The sequence below is a fragment of the Mauremys reevesii genome, unplaced genomic scaffold, assembly GCF_016161935.1.
Source record: "Mauremys reevesii isolate NIE-2019 unplaced genomic scaffold, ASM1616193v1 Contig2, whole genome shotgun sequence".
NCBI classification, from domain to species: Eukaryota; Metazoa; Chordata; order Testudines; family Geoemydidae; genus Mauremys; species Mauremys reevesii.
In genome coordinates, this window is record NW_024100826.1 from 58475 (window position 1) to 80779 (window position 22305).

At 49.0% G+C, this 22305-nt stretch overlaps 1 non-coding gene across 1 annotated transcript; it reads right to left on the bottom strand.

Annotated features, from left to right (window-relative positions):
- Positions 1-940: 940 nt before the first annotated feature.
- Positions 941-1012, bottom strand: TRNAE-UUC. Its single transcript has one exon. It is a non-coding gene; the product is annotated as a tRNA-Glu (tRNA).
- Between the last annotated feature and the right edge of the window lie 21293 nt (positions 1013-22305).

The following is a 22305-nucleotide window of genomic DNA, read 5'->3' on the forward strand; positions in this document are numbered from 1 at the left end:
CAGTTCCCAGTACTGCTATAAACTAACCTTATTGGGGCCCCTCCCCAATACCACTTTGCATCTGATCCTGCTGCACAGTCAATAAGTTCAGATGGCGTGAGCCCAACAGAGACAGACGTCCTCACGGAAAGTCCTCCTCCGATACCCCAATAGAGATTTCAAAAGGTCTCATACCTCTCATGTGGCACCATGGGGTTCGAAGGGGAATGATCCGTAGTAGCCTTCTGTGGGTCCGTGGGCGTTGCCATCCCGGACGAGCCCCCAAATTGTTGAAGAAAAACTCAGTTCTCGCTTTTTGTTTGGGTGCAGCAAAATCAAATACTTTATTATTTCTCCAGTAATTACAATGGAGGGAGAGAGTGCCATAGGACACAGGGTCGCCCCAGTCCTGGACAGGTCTCTCAACTGGTAAACAATTACATCAAGCCTTTATACCTTTGTTACAGACAATTTCTAGCAATCATGGAGACAGTAAAAAGCAACAAATACATTTTGTTTATACATAGCAGAAAGGCTTATCTTATTTGTCTCTCTCTTAAGAAAAGCAAGCCTGCATTTTGGTTAGTGATTGCAAGGTCGTAATAACTTTGTACACAGTTCTTGTCCTGTCGCCTCGCACTATCTTTGCTCCTACAAGTCTCACGTCATTAGGGTTACAGTATGGCCTGACTCTTGCTAACTGACTAACATGCATTAAAATCCCCTTCAAATCCTTATTAATTCTTTCCTTGCTTCCACAAAGGGCATGCAGCCTGGACTTTGAGGTGCATAGTGGAAACATGCCCATATTCTGTTCCTAGTCAGTGGGAAGCTTTGATTTTTATATGGTCTCCCAGCCCTTCCCAACATCATGTAGAAGAAAGGAGAAACAGGAAAAACAATGGATTTGTTTAAATTGCCAGTGAAAAACAACTGAAGATTTTTTGATATAAGACCACTTTTTCCTGATTGGGAATTGAACCCAGGGCTTGGTAGTGAAAGTGCCAAATCCTAACCACTAGACCACCAGGGAGGTGACAATAATGTTTTTCTTCTCACTTATGCTACACTTTCTTAGGCTACTTTCTCGTCAGCGTCTGAAGCAGCTCCATTGTCCACTCCCTGAGGGGCTAAGAGCACAGAGTGCAGGAACCCCTGTGCTCAGGGTCACAACCTGAGCCCAACCCAAGCCACTGAGACAAACTCAAATGAGGCTTCCTCCAGCAGGATCACAGAGCAACACAAAGAAAACCTATGAGGAACAATCCTCCTCTGCCTTCATTTAACCCATTGCAACCCTCTCAGCAGCCCACGCTTGCAGGAAGGACACTGAGCTGATAGGAGCTCTGGCATAGAGACCAAGGGAGGGGTGTTGCTCCCCCTCGCTGATCACATTCTGACTCCGTGTAATGGGGCTCTGAGCTTTGCCATCTTGTGAGTTCTGTGTCCTCAACTAGCAGCCAAAGTGCTGAACCCCCCTGGACCCTTCTGCTGGCAGCATGGTGATTACACAACAACTATAAGCCCTTTTTCCCTTCTCCTTGTCCTCCTCCGCTTCCCCAGCCCTTCCCCACAAATGGTTCTATCAGGCGCTGGAGGGATCTAAGGACCTGCAGGTTTCCCTCACCCACCTCTTAAGGCAAACAGTGATTCCCTTCTCTGACACTCCTGGGCCTGGGCTTCTTTTGAGTTTTTCCCCAGGGGTCCTGATTCCCTGTGAAAATGTGTGTGTGGCACCAGCTTGTCTTCCCCCTCTCTGGGAGCTGAGAAGCTTTTTCAGACTCTCCCCCACTAGATGAGTCCAACAGCACCTCCCCATGGTGGGAGAATCCTAAATTCCACCCTCCCACCTTGGTTACTCTGACCAGCTGATGGCGACAGCATGCTAAATCAACCCCAGCTCTCTGGTCTACTGGTCCCAGTCTTGTTAACTGTTGGAAATGGACCACAGCCACCCTAAATGAATTGACCTCATTAGCACTGACCCCCCCCCCCCACTCTGTAAGGCAACTTCCATCTTTTCATGTGCTGTGTATTTGTACCTGCCTACTGTATTGTCCACGCCATGTGTCTGATTATGTGGGTTTCAGCCCACCAAAGCTTATGCCCAAATAAATTTGTTAGTCTCTAAGGGGCCACAAGGACTCCTCATTTTTTTAAGGAAATAATGTTATTTCAAAAGGGAAAAGTGGTCTCAGGGGAGGGGCAGAGAGGTGTGAGCAGTGGGCAGGGCAGGTCTCAGGAGAGAAGCAGAGAGGCGTGGGTGGCAGGCAGGATGGGTGTCACGGGAGGGGCAGAGAGGTGTGGGTGGCACGAGCAGCAGGCAAGGAAGCCTCAGGGGAGGAGAGGAGCAAGCAAAAGGTGGACCAACAGTTCTCAGCGAAAGAGGCAGAGCAGAGGTGGGAAGTGGCCAAATGGGAGCAAGGGTGGAGAGCAAGCAACATGGGGTGGAGTGGGGGAGCCGTGCTAGGGTTTGGGTACCGATGGCTCCCCCACTTCTGGGGAGCTTCCAGCGCTCACACCCAGCCTCCCCTAATGAAAGAGTCGTGGGCCACCTATTCTCTGGGTCTTCACTAAGCCTGCATCTCCCCAAGCTCTGTTGATGGGAGAAGCCCTCCTGTTGACACAGTGCTATCTACACCAGGGTTACATTAATATAAGTGCATTGCTCGGGGTGGGGGGAGAGTATCATTTTAAAAGTCTTGACCTGTTGAACATTAATATCGTGTTGGATTGTGTGTGCTCGCATTGGTTGGAAAGTTATGAAGTTTTGCTCTGTGTGTGTTACTGAGATATGTTATGAGGTTGGGAAATGCCCACCACCAGCCTTTCAGATGTGACAATGGAGGAGCCAGACTCGCTGCTGGCCCATTGAAGGTATCCACACTCCCAAGGACTATCCCAGGAACTGTGTACAATGCAGGCTTCTCCGAGATAACACAGAGACAATGGACACTGCTTGACTCACGTCGTAGCAAAGAAGCTTCCTAGCAAGTCAGAAGAAACTATGAAAGAGGGGAAGAGACATCATGACTTGGCCTCTCTCCCCCACAACTCAACAGCTGGAAACACACCTGGAGGACAAAGACTGAACTGAACTGATTCAGAAATCAGAAGAGAATAACAATAATACATTCAAACCAAAGTCCCCAACCAGACTAGTATTGGGTTTTCAGCAGAAAATTTTCAGTTTGGGGAATGTTGTTTTCCCAGTCTGACCTTGCCAAGGGAAGCAGAGAGAAAATGTTGGAGTTGCCTCCTTCAGAACAGCTTGGCCTAGACACTAGCTCTGGTTCACTGTTGTGGCCTTGATCAGGATGGGAGTATTTTAATTATTTGGGGAGGTCCCAGGGTGTTTGGGGGAGATGATGAGGATGTTACCTTTTGAGATAAAAACTAAGAAATACAGGACTAGAGATTTATTTTGTTTTAAGAAATCTGGGATTTAGACTTTTTTTTTAAAGCAGCAAGGGTGTCTGAGTTTCTCAGACTTTTTTTTTTTTTTTGCAGGAAGCAACATTGTTTGATCTGTCATTGTACCAAAGGGGGAGATGGTTGTCTATAAAGGAGACGTGAAGACTAGACGCATCCAGTGAGGATGGGATTTGAACCCATTCCTGCAGAGTACAAGGGAATAGCAACCCATCACCTTAACCATGCAGCCACCTCATCAGAACCGTTAAGGAAATGATAGGAGGAGCCCCCTAGCAGGAAGTGAGAGCTCCTCCAGCCCTGGGGCTGACATGGGGGAGACTTTTCTGGGGGGCCCAATTTGGCTGGGGCCCCTAGTCATGGGCCCCACTGCCCCCTTGGTGACGCAAGGTTTGGGGAGGCTGAGCCCCCCTGAGCCTCCATTACATGCCCCCCAGGCTACCACTGCTCAGTGTGTGGCCAGTCTCCCTGTGTTCTCTGCTGTTCGTGCTGGGGAGCCTGGCCGGCCTTAGGGGTGAGGCCCCCTGGCAGCCGCCCAGGGCTCCAGGGGGTCAAAGGGCACCGTGTGGCAGTGCAAAGGTGCTCACTGCTCTCCTCTGCCCCAGTGCTCCTCTGTGGCCCCATAAAGGGTTGGGGGGAGCGAGGAGCAACACTATGTGCTCCATGCATCCTGGTCACTGTCCCCACCTGGGCTGTGCTGTGAGGGGAGCATCAGAAGCTGCTGCTCTCTACCCTCCCCTTATGCAGCCCGGCCGAGGAAAGTGACCTGGATGCAGGGAGCTCGGATGTCGCTTCTCGCCCCCACCCCAGCCCCTTGGGGTGCCCGGAGGAGCAGCGTTCCAGGGAGGAGTGGGCAGCAATGCCAGCTGCTCCATGCACACAGGTTAGTGTCCCCATGTGGGTGCAGGAGGGGGTGCAGGGGTTAGGGGTGAAAGGGGTGCAGGAGAGGGGCAGTGGCTGGAGGCACAGGAGGGGAGTGCGGGAGTTAAGGGCAAAGGGGACACAGTGTAGGGGTTAGGGCACAGGAGGGGGCAGGGGTTAGGGGTGAGGGAGGTGCAAGGGTTGGGAGTGCAGGAGCTAGCGGTAAAGGGGGAGGGGGATCGTCCAGGGGCAATGGGGAAGTGCAAAAGTACAAGTTTTGCCCTGGGCACCATTTCCCCTAACGCTGGACCTTGGTAACATTTCTTGCTGGGAGGGGGAGGGGACAGAGATGAGACATTTTCTCTCTGTTTCTTTCCTCTCCATTTTCTGCTCCTTCCTTCAATTCCAGAAACCTCCCTTGTATTTCAGACTGTGCAGTGACGCCCTCCCTATCCCAGGACTCTGGAGCCTTTGGAGCAGAAAGATCCCAGGAGCTGAGGGTGAATCCAGGGGTGAGTAGCTGGCAGGAAGGAGTCCTAGCAGCTCTTCTGGGAGCGCAGGTGAGGAATGACTCCTCCTTCTCTAGATTCTCCCCATGGGGCTCTGGGGAGCAGGGAGGGTTGTGTGATAAATTCCATCCAACATCCCCCTTTGATCCAAGCCGAGGGACGTCCCAGCTCTCCACGATCCCCTTGGCAGCACCGAACAAGGGATGTTTTCCACTGCCCAGGAGACCCCAGCCAGGGACTGATGTACTGGAAATATGTTGGGAAAGGGACTGTATGAATACCCAAGGCAGGGAATGAACAATCTACACAACATCATTAACCGGAAACACTTTCTAACCATGCTCCAGTCAGTAGGGAAATGGGCAGGAATTCTTGCTGTTCAGCCATGGCCACAAGTACAGAGCTGCACAGCAGTGCATGTGCTGGGGAAGCTGGTCTGAGCAAACAATTGGAAATGACCCTTCAGTGAGAACAGAACCATAGTGTAGAAAAGCCCCTGTGTTAAGTGGTTGAGGCTGAGGGCTTAGGGAGCTGGGCTATGACACCATAGGGGTCTTTCTGTGGAGGTTTGATTCTTGCCAGCTAGGGAAGGCTGGTGTGTGGTGTCTTCACAGCTGTACTTTCAGTGATGCAGGTTTCTCTATCCCATTGTTCCATGGGCATCCTACTAGATTGCCAGCTGCTTTTCAACTGCAGTGTGGAGACTATGTGTGGGGAGAGACAGTGAGTGTGTTGAGGTAGGTAGGAGCGGATCATTATTATCCCTACTTGAAAGAGGGAGAAGCTAAGGCTGAGAAAGGAGAATTGACTTGTCTTAGGTCACACAACCAGTCAGTGGCAGAGTTGGGAATAGGACCCAAGAGCCCTGATTTTCAAATTAACCATCAGATCTTGAATTTCATACATTGAATGACCTGAATAAAGTGCTCTCAGATGAGCTCCAGACCAACAACAGTGCACAGTAATTATTCAGCAAGTATTTGAGGAGAACTGCAAAGTTAGAGAGAATCATGAACTGCTCAGAGACAATTAATGCAGAGAAGCAGCAAAATTCATCAAACATGTGACTGGTTATGACTTATTTACTTGGGCTTAAAAGAGAACAACAAGGACCTGAGTCTCCTCCCTGTCAATAACCCCCTGCTCAGCCAATCAGGGTAGAGACTGAGGACGGGTGGATGAGGGTTCTCACCAGAGAGCCCAAAGGATGGCCCAGGTCACCGGTGGGGATCACTGCCCGAGCACTATTTCAGCCCCACATTTTTGGGTGGACCTCCTACAGAGGGAGCTGCACAGGGCCGCCCAGAGGAGGGGCAAGAGGGGCAATTTGCCCCAGGCCCCGGGCCCCACAGGGGCCCCCACGAGAATTTTTTTGGGGGCCCCTGGAGCGGGGTCCTTCACTCGCTCCGGGGGGCCTGGAAAACTCTTGCCAGGCCGGGCCAAGGAGCTTCTTCCGCTCCTGGTCTTCACCGGCGGGGGGTCCTTCCGATCCGGGGCAGAAGGACCCCCCACTGGCAAATTACCGTCAAAGCGGGACCTGCCGCTGAAGTTCAGCTCGGTCTTCAGCGGTAATTCGGTGGTGGGGGGCACATCCGTTCCAGGACCCGCCGCCGAGTGCCCCGAAGCCCCACGGTGGGGGCCCCCCCGCCGTCGAATTACTGCCGAAGACCGGGCTGCACTTCGGCGGTGGGTCCCGCTTCGGCGGTAATTCGGCGGCGGGGGGGCCCCACCGCAGGTCTTCGGGGCACTTCGGCGGCGGGTTCCAGAACGGAAGAGCCCCCTGCTGCCGAAGACTCCAGGCCCCCGGAATCCTCTGGGCGGCCCTGGAGCTGCAGAGCACTCTCCCGCAATACACACACACACACCTCCTGGTGTTGGGAGGGGAACAGGAGAAAGGACAAAAGAAGCAAGAGACAAAGAGAAAGGAGGGAGGGATGGATGGAGGAAAAGGTGAAACAAAAAGGACAAATCCTAATGTCCCCAGTGATTCTAAGGGATAAAATCCCAGGTGCGGAATAAAATTCTGCCTCTTTAAGATCGTGTTTTCCATGCCTAGAATTCAACCGTCACCAGATGGATCAGACTGAACAGGTTTCAAACCTCGAGGAGGCTCTTACCTTCTAAACAGGGACGGCTGTTTTCTAGTAAAATCAATTAAAGGGAAGGAGAAAACTGGAAAGAGGTTCCTCCTGGCGCTCACTTATGTGAACCTGAATACTCTCTCAGTCCTCAAAGAGACCTGGAGAAGGAGACTTGCTGAAGCAAAGCCACAGGGGTCTCTGAGGTTTCCCTGGCCCCTCGCCCCTGTCCTGCCTGGCTGATGTCAACATCTCTCTGTGAGGTCACCACCTCCCCACCACCTTTGACCAATAGTCTGAGGTCCTGCAAAAGGCCTTTGTGATGTCATTGCCACACCCCTCCCTTGCTGTGCTAATGCCCTGCCCCTGGCCGGGCACTTTGGAGGTTTGAGCTACTCCCTGTGGATCACCCTACTCAAGGAGCGTTCGTTCTAGGAACAAGCCGGCTAGACAGGAAAACATCAGACGCTGCTCCCAATGCTACACTCAGTTTTTCAGAAATTAGTCAACTTTATGGCCAGAAGAGGCCATTAGAGCATCTAATCTGACCCCTGCACATCACAGGCCTCCTGTATGACACAATAGCTACTTTTGGGGCAAACGCATTCCAGAAAGGCATTTAGTCTTCATTAAATGACATCAGGAGATGGCGAATCCACCACTTTCCTTGGTAGCTTGTTCCTGTGGTGAATCATCCTCGCTGTTGACTATTTGTGCTTTAGTTGTAATAGGAATTTGTCTCTTTTCACCTTCCAGCCACTGGGTCTTGTTATGCCTTTCTCTGCTCGATTAAAGAGACCTTTAATACCCAATATTTTCTTTCCATTAAGGCACTTCAACACTTCAATGAAGTCGCCTCCAAATCTTCTTTTGATAAGCTAAACAGGTTGAGCTCTTTCAATAGCTCACTAGAAGGCATTTTTCTCCAGCCCTCAGAACATTTGGTGGCTCTTTGCTACCCCAGCTCCAATTTCACTACATCTTTTTCAAATGAGGACACCAAAACTGGAGGCAGTATTCCAATATCAGTCTCACTTGTGCCGTGTCATCTCCTGTGATGTTATTGACATAATCTGTAACTGTATAGATCACTGTTGCGACCACTGTTCTATATTTGCAGCCAATATTGTAGAAAGGTTGTTGTGTAAGGGGTCTATGGAGAGGTTATGATTTGCTGATTATAATTATGCTATCTCTACATGTGTATCATTTTTGTAGTTGACATTATGAATATTGGCTCTATGCTGCCCATATTTCAAACTTGTGCTATACTTCCCGGGAACACCCCAGCCAGACAAGTTGGTGTCAGTTCTGCCTAGCCTGCTTGATGGCTCATTAAGGACCATGAGTTATACAACTGACCCACTGAGAGAAGGCAGATAAGCCTTGTGACTAAGCAAGGTATGCAGGGACCTGCCTATGGACAGAACTTTGAGGGTTTTTTTATGCCACGGGCTGGATAGAGTGTCCTTGGGACAAAGAAAGCAAAGACCACATGGCAAGAGACTATAAAAGGCTGATGCCTCATCTCCATCTTGTCTTCAATCCTGCTTCATACCTCTGGAGGGACTTTGCTACAAACTGAAGCTCTCTATAAAGGACTGAATGACCCATCTCAGCTGTGGATGGACTCCAGAGACTTTATTTGAACCTGCAGTTTATTCCATCACTGCTACAAGCACGAACCAAGAACTTTGCCATTACTGTATGTGAAGGGTTAAAATCCATGTGCATTTTATATAACAACCTGGTCTATGGATTGTGCCAGCTCTTTTCCAGACCCAAAGTCCAGAGTATGGTCAAGGGACCAGAGGCCTAGCAAATCGTGATCAGCTAAGAGAAAGCTAGGTAAACAGAAAGCCTTGCGTGCTAAGATAGGCCTGGTCAGCAAATTGCCCGGTGTTGGAGCTAAGAACTAAATAATTGTGTCTTATTCAGAGTTGCAGATTGAACAAAGAATCTCTTTTCCTATTCTGCTAGTCTCTTCTGTAGGGAGACATTCTTTCCACAGATCCAACCTTGAGTTTGAGAAGTTGGCACATGTCAGTATAAGATATGGCATCCTTCCACTTCCTTTCCAAGAGACCAATGCCTTACCTTTAGACACACAGAAAACAATTTTTATTGCCATATGCTTTCACTGGTTCTTTGCTTTAACCCCTAGGAATGTACCTGTGGGACAATCAAAAGAGTTGCTCCATTCCTATGGACCTCAAATCAGAATTCAACATAGATATTTTATACTACTAACATTTTATCAAAGTATTAATTAAATGTTAACTTGCTAACTTGAGACCATGGGTGGAGACATTATGTAACCTGTTAACCATTGGCTACTGTGCTATCTTGTCTTGGTGCAAAACCTATTCCGGGGTGTGGAACTGCCTACCCCATCACTTTCCCCCGCACAAGGAAAACCTATATATTATATTGTAATCAATTGATTGGCAGTGTCTCTGAGCCTAATAAGCAAGGTGACACTCCGCCAGCGCTGTGTGTAATAATCTTCAATTCTTGACCTCCATACGGTGTAGATTTATGTCCTTCACAGACACCTGTTGAATAAAGAGGAGATTCAGCATCCAGCACCCAGTGGTGCCTGGCTGAATGCGTCTCCTCTCCCCGCAGCTTGGTGATCTTAAAAGGAAATGGAGAAGACTGCCTTTGCCTAGCTGTACATTGCTTGCAAAAGAAACAGGTCTTTTTGGTGACAAGTGTTGAAAGGAGCCACTAGACAAATGTGGAGACAAGAAAAACATCCCCTAACTGAACTTGCATCTGTGGATGTTGAAGCCACAACACAGAGTGCTAAACGCTATATGACCACTGCTGGTGTCAGAAGAGTCTCTACCAAAGCCTTTTTCCACCAGCAGGGACCTCTCTGTGCACAGAACTCCTGGTAGCTTGATGGCTGCAGGCAGTGGAGAACTCTATTTTGGCATCTCTTTGTCTCTTTTGTGGTGAAAATCTGCAGTGGCTGTCAAAAGGCCTCTGGATAGTGGTCTTTGGGAAGAGCTGGCTGAAGAGCCTTCCTAGTAACCATGAGATCCTTGCTTGGCCTGCCAGTTCTTCCTTGCTGAACCTAGTGTCTTTATTGGCTCCTTTTTTGTATCTCTTTTCATAAAAAGAAAAGACATGTCAGCAGAATCCTTCTAAGTGGTGGTTCAAGACAGAAAGAGCCTTCCTTGCGGCTAAGTCTTGGTGCCATGGGGCATGTCTCACCACTGCAGTGCCTCCTGTTGGCCGTCTTGGCGATTAGCTCTGGTCCACGGGTGCACCTTCATGCAGTGGCATCTGGCTGCTATCTGTTCTAGCATTAGGACCCATGTCTCTCTCAGGACTTCAATGTCCTCTTATGGACACAGCCCTCTGGCTGTGCTCCACTCACTTCTCTCCCTCCTTCCAGGGGGCAGCTGTCCTCTACCCAGACACTTGCCTCAGTGGCCAGGCTGCCTTAATCTTTCTCCTGCTTGTTCAGGGCAGCCACCCCACCACACTTGGAAAGCAGCAAATGAGAAATCTAGAGCTGAAGGAAAGGTTCCCATGACTCAGAACTGTGCCGAGGTTGCTGCGACTGAAACACAGATCGCTAACAAATATATGATCACAGTGGCTGGTGGGAGAAGCACATGTTAGAAGCCCTTTGTGAACTCAGCTGTGGCTTTCTGTTCACGGAGAGCCAGACACCTCAAGGTCTGCAAGTCTTGAGGGAAATGGGGAATGTCTGTACTTTGTAATTTGCAGGTGTTGTCCTGGACCTTCAAATGGAACAGTTGTAAATACTTTCTTGAAGAAGGCACCATGGCTTAGCTGATTAACGCACCTCTCTAGTAAACAAAAGATCCTGGCTTCAACTCCCAGTGGTGCCTTGTTGTATGGCTTTTGTCTCCTCTCCTCACATTTTCCTGTGTCTTTCTATGAAACAGAAGAGACCTCCCTTGGTATCCAAGTAACTGCTTGCTAAGGAAAAGGCTTCTTTGGAGAGAGGCATTGGAAAGAATCAAATCACAAGCCTGGAGCTGATGAAAAGGCTGCTGTGACTGGCATTGGCATGGCGGTTGATTCGACTGCAATTTCTGCAACACAAGAGCCTGTGCCACACATCCTTGTGATTCGCTGGGGATGTCCACACGCAGAGGCCATGTCACCTTCCTTTTGATTGTCAGTGATGAGAAATGGAGCAGCTGGGAGAAAAGTCCCAGAGAGCGGCACCGTGGCTAAGCTGGCCAAGGCACCTGCCAGGTAAAGTGGAGGTTAGGGACGCAGCACCCAGTGGTGCTTTGCCAAATGTGTCTGCTCTTCCCACCTTTTGGTCAATCTTTTGAGGAAGCAGAGAAGATGCCTCTGCCTTGCAATGCAAATGCTTCCAAAAGAAACCGGTTGTTTTTTCTGACAAGTGTTGGAAGGAGGCACCTAAGAAATGTGGAGACAAGGAAAAAGTCATCGTAACTCAACTTGCATCCATGGCTCTTGAGGTCACAACGCAGAGCACTGAGCACTGTACGACCGCTGCTGGTGACAGAAGGGGCTTTTCCAAAGGCATTTTCCACTAGCAGGGTCCTCTCTGTGTGCAGAATTCCTCATCGTTTGATGTCTGCAGGCCCTGGAGATCACTATTTGGCATCTCTCTCACTGTCTCAGTGAACATCTGCTGTGGCTGTTGAAAGTCTGTGATGGGATCTATGGGATGCAACCTGAACGGTGGGACCCCTGAGCCCTTTGTCCTACCACCTGGACTCCCTCTCACAATGTGATGCTGTGACAGGCTGCGAATCTCTGGCACATATTGCACTTACACAGACATCCACAGGTAGGGGCACATCCAACTGAGTTACATGAATGCTTCTCCCAGCCACTCACAAAACTAACGATAGAGAGCCTCCCGCCAATCACGATAGAGAGCCCCCCCGCTCTGCAGCCTTGCACCCCTGGATCATACCATCTTGTCCTAGTCAGAAGCCTGATTGGTGTGAGTTTATTACGCAGAGTCCACTCCTCCCTCACTGTGAATAGTATATGAACCAGCCTTGTAATGGAGCTGAGATTTCCCAAGCAAATTTTCTCAAGCAAAATACACTAGTTTAAGTACAGCATAAAAACAGATTTATTAACTACAGAAAGATGGATTTTTAAGGATTATAAGTGGTAGGCATAAAAGATCAAAGTAAATTACCAAATAAAAATTCACAATCTAAACTTTACACCTTATTACACTAGGCAGTAGTTAGGTTATGCACACAGGAAGGCTTAATGCTCAAGCTGCAGCACACGCTGGGCAGGCTTAAGGCTGGGCTCCCCATGGCAGGAGAGAAGAAGACTGGGCCCCTGGAGGGGCAGGCTGGAACTTCCTGGATCCCATTTGCTCACAGACAGCCCCCCGCCTCCACTCCCAAGTCGTCCATGGTGCCCCCAGGTCAGCCAGAATGGAGCAGCGGTTTTCACTGCACCAAGTCCACTTATGGCTTACAGGCAACTCCCAGACCCCCCAGAGCCCACCGTCTCGGCCAGAAAGGAGCCCACTCAGCCTCACCATTGCTTCTTTTCCTTCCCCCCAGAACCCCACTTCTCCTCGCCTGCAAGTAGCCATCTCTGGGATGCCAAGAGGCAGACAAAGGGGTCTATCTCCCAGAAGCCAACCGTATCTCCATGGGTTCGGCCCTCAGAAGGGCAGGTGGGGGCTTCCTGCATCCCAGTTGCTCACAGCCAGCCCAGCCCCCACCTCTAATGCCATCAATCACGCCCCCAGAGTGGCCATAAAGGAGCAGCCATTCTCCACTTGGACTCAGCTTTGCTCGTTTTCCTTTCACCCAGAACCATCCTCCTTCTCCTGGGCTGCAAGTAGCCATCTGTGGGATGCCAAGAGGCAGGCACAGGATTCTACCTCCAAGCAGCCACTCCACCTCCCCAGGCTGTGGCAGAACGAATGGTGGTGCTCTACTAACCCCACTTGTTATATCCTTGGGGGCAGCCGGGTTTAGGAAGAAATCACTTGAGGCCAGACAGCAGACAGCTAACAAAACTACCATTTTATTTACAGACACAGAGCTCACTCAACCGGCCAAAGCTGGCCGGGCTATCCCCTAATAATCTAACTCAGTTGCCATAGGAACAAAAACCATGACAACCAAATACACAACATATTCCCCCCCTGTCATGAATAGTTAGTAAAGGGTTAAAGCATAGTACCTGGTGGGCACCTGACCTGAGGACCAATCAGGGAAGAGAATTTGAAACTCCTAGGAGGGAACTTTTCCCTCTGTTTGGGGGGGTCTTTGTCTTTAGCCGTCTGGAGTTACAAGAGTCCAGATGTTTTAATCAAGTCTACAAGTTTCCACCTTTCTGAACTAATTTCTTCTAGTCAAGATAGTGAGTATTAGAAAGATACTTTGTGTCCTCACCTAATAATCCTATGCTTGCAATTCTGTGTGTTTGTTATTGATTATTCTTAATTCTGCTGTTTGGTTGTACTGAGAAAGAGAGAGGATTCTCTCCAGAACTTAGCAAGGTTATACCCTATGAGTGTCCAGCTTGGGCTCATAGAGATTCTGTATTTTCTTGTTTTCCTTTTAATAAATTCTTTCTATAAAGACTTGATTAAATCCCTTCTACTGTGGATAGGGGGAGGGGCGAAGACACTCTCTCGGTGGTGAGACAGGCTTATCTCCGGGCAGAGAAGGGAGGGGGGAGATAGTTCCTCCTGGGTTTGATTCAAACAGTTGAATCAGGTATCTCTTTCCAGTGGCTAGGAGAGAGAGAGGGGGGGAGGTTTCCCTCCGATGAGTGGATCTGTATTTCCCCAGGGAACGTCTCTGGAAAGGGGAGTGGGAGGGGGAATATAGGGGTGTCTCGGCCCACGTAATTGACCGAGTGGTGGCAGCCTGAAGGAGACCTACCCTAAGGATTTTGGGGTGGGGGAAGACATGCTGGTCCTCACTTTGAAACCCCCCAGCTTCAAGTGAGGGTAGACCCATGACATGGTGGCAGCAATGGGAGGGGTTTACACCTCCCCCAGGGACTAACATTCTGGACTTTGTAAACAACCTTCAAAACACCCTCCGAGACTCTTGGGCCCTTGCTCGAGAGAGCTTAAAGGATGCTCAAGCGGAGCAAAAGGTCTGGTATGATAGACACACCAGAGAGCGTTCCTTCAAGGTAGGAGACCAGGTCATGGTCTTGAAGGCGCAACAGGCCCATAAGATGGAAGCATCCTGGGAAGGACCATACGTGGTCCAGGAGCGCCTGGGAGCTGTTAACTACCTCATAACATTCCCTGATTCCTCTTTAAAGCCTAAAGTGTTTCATGTTAACTCTCTAAAGCCCTTTTATCCCAGAGAATTACAGGTCTGTCACTTTACAGTTCAGGAAGGAGATGACACCGAGTGGCCTGAAGGTGTCTACTACGAAGGTAAAAGAAATGGTGGTGTGGAAGAGGTGACCCTCTCCACAACCCTGCAACGTCTGCAGCGGCAACAGATCAAGGAGCTGTGCACTCACTTCGCGCCCTTGTTCTCAGCCAACCCAGGACGGACTGAGCAAACCTGCCACTCCATTGACACAGGTAATGCTCACCCGATTAGGACCCCACCCTACCGGGTGTCACCTCATGCCAAAGTTGCTATTAAACAGGAGATTGACAACATGTTGGAGATGGGTATCATCCGCCCTTCTACCAGTGCATGGGCATCTCCAGTGGTTCTGGTTCCCAAACCAGATGGGGAAATACGCTTTTGCGTGGACTACCGTAAGCTAAATGCTGTAACTCGTCCAGACAACTATCCAATGCCACGCACTGATGAGCTATTGGAAAAGTTGGGACGTGCCCAGTTCATCTCTACCATTGACTTAACCAAGGGGTACTGGCAAGTACCACTAGATGAACCCGCCAGGGAAAAATCTGCCTTCATCACCCATGCAGGGGTGTATGAGTTTAATGTGCTTCCATTCAGACTGCGGAATGCACCTGCCACCTTCCAAAGGCTGGTGGATGGTCTACTAGCGGGATTGGGAGACTGTGCAGTTGCATACCTCGATGATGTGGCCATTTTTTCTGATTCATGGCCCGAACACCTAGAACATTTGAAAATGGTTTTTGAGCGCATCAAGCAGGCAGGACTAACTGTCAAGGCCAAAAAGTGTCAAATAGGCCAAAACAGAGTGACTTACCTAGGACACCAGGTGGGTCAAGGAACCATCAACCCCCTACAGGCCAAGGTGGAGGCTATCCAACAGTGGCCTGTCCCAAGGTCAAAGAAGCAGGTCCAATCCTTCTTAGGTTTGGCCGGATATTACAGGCGATTTGTACCACACTACAGCCAAATCGCTGCCCCACTAACTGATCTGACCAGGAAAACCCAGCCAAATGCAGTTAAGTGGACTGATGAGTGTCAGAAAGCCTTTACCCAGCTTAAGGCGATGCTCATGTCGGACCCTGTATTAAGGGCCCCAGACTTTGACAAACCCTTCCTAGTTACCACCGATGCATCTGAACGTGGGGTAGGAGCGGTACTAATGCAGGAAGGACCGGATCACAACTTCCATCCTGTCGTGTTTCTCAGCAAGAAACTGTCTGAGAGGGAAAGCCACTGGTCCATCAGTGAAAAAGAATGTTACGCCATTGTGTATGCCTTGGAAAAGCTACGCCCATACGTTTGGGGCCGGCAGTTCCAGCTACAAACTGACCATGCTGCGCTAAAGTGGCTGCACACCAACAAGGGAAACAACAAGAAACTTCTCCGCTGGAGCTTAGCTCTCCAGGACTTTGACTTTGACATTCAGCACATTTCAGGAGCTTCCAACAAAGTTGCTGATGCACTCTCTCGTGAAAGTTTCCCAGAATCAAGTGGCTAAAAACTGTTCTTAAAATGTTTTCATGCTTAGTAGTCGATGTAATAGTGCATGTGTTTTATTACTCTGGTTGTTTTACAGTTCTAGGAGGAAATCGCCGCCAGTGGATCCCACTGTGACGAGTTGGGGCGTGTCATGAATAGTTAGTAAAGGGTTAAAGCATAGTACCTGGTGGGCACCTGACCTGAGGACCAATCAGGGAAGAGAATTTGAAACTCCTAGGAGGGAACTTTTCCCTCTGTTTGGGGGGGTCTTTGTCTTTAGCCGTCTGGAGTTACAAGAGTCCAGATGTTTTAATCAAGTCTACAAGTTTCCACCTTTCTGAACTAATTTCTTCTAGTCAAGATAGTGAGTATTAGAAAGATACTTTGTGTCCTCACCTAATAATCCTATGCTTGCAATTCTGTGTGTTTGTTATTGATTATTCTTAATTCTGCTGTTTGGTTGTACTGAGAAAGAGAGGATTCTCTCCAGAACTTATGAGTTATACCTTATGAGTGTCCAGCTTGGGCTCATAGAGATTCTGTATTTTCTTGTTTTCCTTTTAATAAATTCTTTCTATAAAGACTTGATTAAATCCCTTCTACTGTGGATAGGGGGAGGGGCGAAGACACTCTCTCGGTGGTGAGACAGGCTTATCTCCGGGCAGAGAAGGGAGGGAGATAGTTCCTCCTGGGTTTGATTCAAACAGTTGAATCAGGTATCTCTTTCCAGTGGCTAGGAGAGAGGGGAGGTTTCCCTCCGATGAGTGGATCTGTATTTCCCAGGAACGTCTCTGGAAAGGAGTGGGAGGGGAATATAGGGTGTCTCGGCCCACATAATTGACCGAGTGGTGGCAGCCTGAAGGAGACCTACCCTAAGGATTTTGGGGTGGGGGAAGACATGCTGGTCCTCACTTTGAAACCCCCCAGCTTCAAGTGAGGGTAGACCCATGACACCCCCCCCCAATAAGAACATCCCCTAAATAAAACACACACTAGACTAGAGAAGGAGGGTAGACTGCCTCCATTCCCGGCTAAACCCTGGGGATTATTTTGCCCCATAACCGTGGGTTCGCCCTAGCTAAAGATCCAGCCGATGAGGAGGCCTTCTGTCTCTAGGTGGATTATGGCGAACTTCTGGTGTTGTTGCACCCGAAAGTACCATGGGCTCAGGGTCCACAGCACGAAAGAGGTGAGGAGGTGGTATCAGCTTGTGCTGGGCAAAGCGGTATCTCAGCCGCCGGCAGTAATGGAGGAGAACAGTCAGGAACAGGTGATTCGTGATTCGGTGTCTCACCAGAAGAGGTGAAGTCAGACCCCTCAACTGCAGATGTGTCCTGAGGACTGGCATGACCTGGCAACAGCTGATCTACATGTCACCGCCAGGTAAGATTCTCTGCAGTCCGGACTGTGTAGGAAACAGGTCCTGTTTGAGTGATGATTGTGGCCGGGACCCATTTAGCTCTGGAAATATAATTCCGAGCCAAAACTGGCTGTCCCGGGCTAAAGGTTTGGTCTTTTGCTCTGGGTGCCCGTCTGATGACTTGATATTGCTGCTGATGTAGCACAATTTGTCGGGGTTCAGAAGGTTTCAGCAGATCAAAGCAAGTATGCAGCTGTCGTCCCATCATTAGAAAAGCCGAGGATGCCTGGGTCGTAGCATGAGGTGTGTTTCTGTAGGAAAGTAAGAAGGTATCCAGACGCTTTTGAATGGAGTGTTGTTCCCTTACTGATGTCAAAGCGTGTTTCATTGTCTGCACAAATCTTTCAGCTAATCCGTTGGTGGATGGATCATAGAATCATAGAACTTAAGATCAGAAGGGGCCATTATGATCATCTAGTCTGACCTCCCGCAAGATGCAGGCCACAAAAGCTGACCCACCCACTCGTGAAATAATTCTCTCCTTTGACTCAGCTGTTGAGGTCCCCAAATCCTGATTTAAAGACTTCAAGTAGCAGATAATCCTCCAGCAAGCGACCCCTGCCCCATGCTGCGGAGGAAGGCGAAAAACCTCCAGGGCCACTGCCAATCTACCCTGGAGGAAAATTCCTTCCTGACCCCAAATATGGATGATATGGTGCTGACGTGATGTGGTGTATCCCATTTGCCTTCATAAAATTTTGAAACTCCTGAGAGACGAACTGCGGTCCGTTGTCACTCACAAGTTGTTCTGGCAGACCAAAACGACTAAAGAGTCCTTGTAGTTTTTGGATATTACTCTCTGCAGTAGTGGACTGCATTATAGAGACTTCTGGCCATTTAGAATGGGCATCTACTGCCACCAAGAACATGCTTCCTTCAAGGGGGCCAGCGAAGTCAATGTGAATACGTTGCCACGGGTTTTCAGCCGTGGGTGTAGGGGTGCCCACTGAGGTGCATTCCTCACACCATGACATGACATACAAGCTTTTGCCTTCTCTTCAATAGCACTGTCCAATCCAGGCCACCAAAAATAGCTTCGTGCAATTTCCTTCATGTGCACTATTCCACAGTGACCGGAATGTAGCTGTTCTAACATCTGTGATCTCAGTGGTGGTGGAATAATGGCACGTCTCCCCCACAACAAACCACCAGATTGGACCGATAACTCTGTCCTCCTGGACATGTAGGTAACAAGGTCGGGTGAGACCGGAGAGGTTTGTCGAGATTTTCCATGCATCACCAGGTCCATAACTTGGGACAATACTGGGTCAACGCGAGTTGCCTTCTTTATCTGAGTAGCAGTGATGGGTGTATTCTCTGCCTGTTAAAGTAGAAGATTTCCTTTTGGGCACTATCTTGATGATTGACTGGCAAAGGCAACCTTGAGAGGCCATCTGCATTGCCGTGCAGAGTGGATTTCCGATATTTGATTTCATATGTGTGTGCTGAAAGTAACAATGCCCAACGTTGCATACGACTAGCAGCTAATGGGGGAATGCCTGTGTAGGGTCCAAAAATTGACGTCAGAGGTCGATGATCTGTGAGAAGAGTAAACTTTCGCCCAAACAGGTACTGATGAAACTTCCGAATTCCAAAAACAATTCCTAATGCCTCACGTTCGATTTGGGCGTAGTTAGTTTCTGCTTTGCTTAGAGTGCGTGAAGCAAAAGCAATAGGTCTCACTTCTCCCGAAGGCATAATGTGTGACACGACTGCTCCCACTCCATAAGGGGAGGCATCACAGGCCAATTGGAGGGGTAAGGATGGATCAAAGTGCATTAGAACTTCAGAATTTAGCAATGCATCCTTAGCTTTGTTAAATGCAACATCACAGGCTTCAGTCCACTTCCAGGCCTTGTGCTGCCCAAGGAGCTCATGAAGTGGTTTTAGCAGTGTGGCTAACTGTGAGATGAACTTTCCATAATAGTTCAGTAGTCCTAGAAACGAGCACAGCTGGCTAACATTTCGAGGTGGGGGAGCCTCCACAATAGCTTTAACTTTTGCAGGGGCCTTATGAAGACCTGCAGAATCAATGATGTGTCCCAAATATTCAACAGAGGGCTTGAAGAATTCATACTTGTCTTTGCGAACTCGTAGGCCATACTCTTCCAGTCTTTGTAGGGTAGCCTCTAAATTCTTTAAGTGATCCTCTTCATTTCTTCCAGTGACCAGGATATCATCCAGATAGCACTGAACTCCTGACAAGCCACACAAGATCTGGTCCATAGACCTCTGGAACAGGGCGGGAGCAGACGTTATTCCGAAGGGTAGGCGACAGTATCGATAAAGCCCCTTATGAGTCACAATAGTCAACTGCTCTTGGGACTTTTCATCGATGTGCATCTGTAAATATGCTTAACTCAGATCAATCTTACTGAACTTTTGTCCCCCAGCCAGGCCTGCGAAGAGGTCATTGATGCGGGGAAGCGGGTATTGCTCTGCACACAACACTGGGTAGACAGTGACTTTAAAATCACCGCAAATCCGGAGAGAGCCATCTTTCTTCACTATTGGAATGATAGGAGTGGCCCATGAGCTATGGGTAACAGGTATTAGGACTCCATTGGTGACCAGGCGCTCCAGTCTGCTTCAACTTTTGGCCTGATGACATATGGCACAGTGCGGGCTTTCACATATTTTGGTGGACTGTCAGGTTTAATGTTCAATGTCACAGTGATTCCCTTCATACTTCCCAAATCATCTCCAAAAACAGCAGCATGTTTCCTTAGTATAGGGGTTAGACTGGTTTCTTCTTTAGTCATCCGGTGCACTTCTGCCCAGTTCAGTTGAATCTTCCCAAGCCATGACCTACCCATTAAGGCTGGGTAGTTACCTCTCACCACAAACGGTGGCAATTTAGCAGCCTGTCCATTGAGCTCCACCTTAACATCAATAGTGCCCAACATGGGCACAGGTTCTCCCATATATGTCTTCAGAACAGTTTTTGTTGCCTTAAGCGGAAGATGCTGTAGCTTTTCTTTATACACAGTCTCGGAGACCGGCGAGACGGCTGCACCGGTGTCCAGTTCCATGCGTATAGGTTTGCCATCCAACAACAGGGTTACCCAGTATTCATGTGAGCCCACTGCCAAAGACAAAACATGCAATGGCACTTCCTCTTGCGATGAGGTGTCACCTTGATCATCCTGGGTCTGCTCTACGGTATGCAGGATTCCTCTTTTTGTCGGCCAGACCACAGGCCTCTTTTTCTTTTGTTTACAGGCACACTCAATGTGTCCCTTTTTGCCACAGTGTCGACACACCAGGTCCTTACACCAGCATTCTGATGCCTGGTGACCCGGCTTACCACAGCAGTAACATTCTTGACTCTGCAGAGTTTTGTGGGTCGGTTCTTGTGACACTTTTTGCACTCTAGGGGATGCACCAATGTATTGCGCCTCCCTTGTAGCCAGTTCCATGGAGACAGCAATATCAACAGCCTTCTGTAATGTAAGCTGAGCCTCTGTCAGTAGGCGCTTCCGTATAGCTTCACTGTAGAGGCCACACACTAACCTGTCACGCAGGGCATCATTTAACATCTCTTTAAATTCACAGTGTTCTGCTAGTTTTTTTTAAATTGCTACAAATTGTACAACTGTTTCATCTTCCTTTTGGTCTCTTTTGTGGAACCTATATCTTTCAGCAATTACCTGTGGTTTTGGGGAAAAATGGGACCCCAGGATTTCCACAATGTCACTGTAAGATTTAGTCTCAGGCTTAACAGGGTGTAGTAAGCTGCGTAGCAGGGAGTAGGTTTTAGCCCCTACAACGCTTAAGAATATTGGCACCTTCTTCGCTTCTGTAATGTCATTTGCAATAACAAAAAGCTCAAAATGCTCAGTATACACATGCCACTGCTCTATATTCTCATCAAAAGGTTCCAGTGGCCTGGTCAGAGTAGCCATGATTTTTAGTTTCACTTTCACAGTCAGTGCAAATAAGCAGTATTTTTGTTTGTTTGTTCTTTACCTTGACTTCTACTTCCATCTGTTACTGGAGCAGCACCGGAATCCCATCCTCGTCGCCACTTGTTATATCCTTGGGGGCAGCCGGTTTAGGAAGAAATCACTTGAGGCCAGACAGCAGACAGCTAACAAAACTACCATTTTATTTACAGACACAGAGCTCACTCAACCGGCCGAAGCTGGCCGGGCTATCCCCTAATAATCTAACTCAGTTGCCATAGGAACAAAAACCATGACAACCAAATACACAACACCACTTAGCTGCACAGCTTCTGCCCTGCCTTCCTCAGCTTGACTTTCCTCTTTTGCCCTATATCTGCCTCACTGCCTCCTTTTGCAAGTCATGCAAAGGAGGCCAGCAGGAAGTGACAGCCTCTATAGGCCAACCTCCCAGGGCAGAGGAGGCCAAGCCACAAGCCTCCAAAAGGTGACACACCTAACTGCTCTAGGTTCTCCAGGCTGACGCCAAGGTGCTTTCTCCACTGACGTCAGCACCCTCTGTCATACGGGAGTTGGAGTTATCCCAGGGATAGGCCAATAGCAGAAGGAGGAGCGCCTTCCCGGACAGCAAGGGGATCTGGGAAAAGGAAACCAGCATGTTTCTGGCTGGTTTTGAACCAGGGACCTTTTGCGTGTTAGGCAAATGTGATAACCACTACGCTACAAAAACTCCCTCCACTTGGTAGGCACTCACTCTGGCATACACCGATGGGCAAACCTAGAGAACGTGGTGGCAGCCCTCCAATAGGTCAGCTGGTAGAGCAGAGGACTGGAGCCAGGGCTCAGGAAATCATCCTCATGTCGCCCTTCTGACTCCAGCTTGAGGGAGAGCTTCTTTTTCTTCCCCTTGCTGACAAAGAGCAAGAGAAGAATGAAAGATAAGGTGGGCCAACTTGGTGCAGAAGCCAGTGCTGTCTTTTCCTGCTGCATAGTCTAAAATGAGGGACTTGTGGCAGATAAAGGAACTACCACACTTTCAGAAACACCCCAGCTCTGCACACAGGGGGATAGAAGAGCGTTCTAAGGTCTGGGATTGTCGGGTTACATCATCCCTATGCTGCCTTGGTGGAAAGTTACAGCAGCAGGACAACAAGAATAGAGGAGTTAGATAAAGTTGTTATGAGAAAGTAGGGAACTGCCAGAGCGAGGCAAATGCCAGGTGGCCTAATTGGGATCAGATAAGTTGCATGGGAAATGGGAAACCAGTAAGCAAAGGGCCATGCATGTGAAAAG